This window comes from Bos javanicus, chromosome 10 (genome assembly GCF_032452875.1).
Source record: "Bos javanicus breed banteng chromosome 10, ARS-OSU_banteng_1.0, whole genome shotgun sequence".
Taxonomy (NCBI): Eukaryota; Metazoa; Chordata; class Mammalia; order Artiodactyla; family Bovidae; genus Bos; species Bos javanicus.
Window position 1 is genome coordinate 57059898 of NC_083877.1, and position 2562 is coordinate 57062459.

General features: G+C 41.4%; 1 pseudogene; it reads left to right on the forward strand.

The window, feature by feature from the left end:
- Positions 1 to 641: 641 nt before the first annotated feature.
- On the forward strand, positions 642 to 1367 carry LOC133255427 (peptidyl-prolyl cis-trans isomerase A-like; annotated as a pseudogene).
- Positions 1368 to 2562: the final 1195 nt, after the last annotated feature.

Here is a 2562-nt window from a genome sequence, read left to right on the forward strand (position 1 = left end):
ATGTGGGAGATCCAGGTTCAGTCCTTGAGTCAGGAAGATCCCCTTGAGAAGGGAATGGCTACCCACTCCAGTATTCTTGCCTGGAGAATTCCATGGACAGAGGAGCCTGGTGGGCTACAGTCCATAGTGTCGCAAAGAGTCAGACACAACTGAGCAACTAACACTTTCACTCTTTTCAGAGGTCTCTTTAGATAGGGCAATTGGGGAGGTCTCTCTGGGGAGATGGCATTCAAGCAGAGACCTGGAAGTGAGGAAATATAAGGAAGCATCATGCAGAAACAGGGCAAATGCAAGGTCTTGAGTAAAGGACCAGTAAGGAGATGAGTGAGGCTGCATCACAGTGAGGGAGGAAAGAAGGATGGGAAACCAGCGGGAGAGAGAGGTGAGTGCCAGATGAGTGCCAAAGTCATGAGAAGGACTTCGGATAGTATTTCAAATGTAGGAGGAAGCCATATGAGGGTCCTAAGCAGGAAAGCCACATGATCTGATTTCTATATTAAAATAACCACTTTGACAGGTTTGTAGGGAGTGAACTGTGGAGGGTGTGAGAGAAAGAGTAGAAGCAGGGAGAAAGCTGGATCAAGAAATGCAAGGAGGACCTCGCAGATGCAGCTGCCTGGAGTCTCGCCCACTGCCCAACCATGGTCAACCCCACCTGGTCTTGGACATTGCCAACAAGCCCTTGGGTCACTTCTCTCTCAAGCTGTTTATAGACAAAGCTCCAAAGACAGCAGAAAACTTCTGAACTCTGAGAACTAGGGAGGAAAGATCTGACATAAAGTTTTCTGCTTCCACAGAATAATTCCAGGATTTATATATGTGCAGGATGGTGACTTCACAAACCATAATGGCTCTGATGGCTAGTCCATCTTTGGAAAGAAATTTGATGACAAGAATTTCATCCTGTAGCACACAGGTCCTAGCACCTTGTCCATGATCAATGCTGGAGCCAACATAAATGGTTCCCAGTTTTTCGTCTACAGTATGCCAACACTGAGTGTTTGGATGGCAAGTATGTGGTCTTTGGCAAGGCGAAAGAGGGCATGAATACTGTAGAAGCCACAGAGTGCTGCAGTTCAAGAATGGCAAGACCAGCAAGAAGATCAAAATTTCTGACTGTGGACAAATCTAATAAATCTGACTTGTATTTAACCACCAGACCATTTCCTCTGTAGCTCAGGAGAGCATCCCATCATCCACATCTTCTTGAAATAACTTTTATAATTTTTGTACTCCCACTGCTGTTCTTTGGGCTCCATATTTTCCTTATCCCCCTCCAAGTTTAGCTGGATTGCAAAGTTAAGTTTATGACTATGAAAAAACTAAACAAAAAAAGGAATGAGAAGAAAATGATAGCTACGGAGATGAAATAGAAGGTATCTCCCATTACTCCAAAGAGAGGGTCCCCAAAAAGTATTTTAGCCAACTTGAATATATAATTTCAAGAATGTTAATTTGTCAAATTTCTACTTAAAGAAAGCTAGTGTTTTAATTTCATTCACATATATATTTAAATTATATCTACAGAATCAATCTAAAAATTCCAATTTATCAATCAAGTATTTCTTCTTTACCAATCTCATATAAATGAAATAATTTTGATAAAATTCATCACAAGCATGTTTGACATCTTTTAAGAGCGACTTTTTGGGTCACTTCACACACATTTCTAGGGCATGCCATCTTCACTCCCCTCTATACCTGTTTTGAACCCATGTATGGGCTTCCCTGATGGCTCAGATGATAAAGAATCTGCCTGCAATGCAGAAGACTTGGGTTCAATCACTGGATTGGGAAGATCCCCTGGAGAAGGGAATGGCTACCCACTCCAGTATTCTTGGACTTCCATGGACAGAGGAGTCTGGTGGGCTATAGCCCATGGTGTCCCAAAGAGCTGGACACAACTGAGCAACTAACATACATACAACACACACACACACACACACACACACACACACACATAATGCTGTAGCTGAATGCTTATTCCAAATCACAAATACCCATTTGTAAAGATTCAGATTTTAAAGTAGAACTTACATCAGAATGTAGATTCTTTGAAAGCAAGGATATTGTTTTCTGAACTACTATATCCCCAGTGCCTAGAACAGATATCAGCAAATATGGCCTATGGACCAAACCTGTGAACAACAAGTTTTATAAACAGTTTCGTTGGAACACCAGCAGGCTTATTTATTTGCATATTGTCTGTGACTGCTTTTGCTCTGTCACAGCAGAGTTGAACAGTTATGACAGAGACTATATGACTTGCAAAGCCTAAAACATCTACTTCCTGGCCCTTTACAGAAAAAGTTTGCTGATCCCTTGTCCAGAGCGTTGTGTAGCCTATAGTAGGTGTTCAACAGAAATTTGAAATTTACTATATAGGTACAAGGAAACTCCTTATTTTCTGAAAAACAATTTGCAGAAGGAAAAAGCAAAACCTGATATTCTGTAGTATTTGTCAAATTCATCCTCAGCTCCCTCCATGCTTGCCCCTTCTAGTGGTTCTTTACAAGCACTAAGTGGCATAAAAGCATTTCTATCTGATTTCTATGGGAGCAT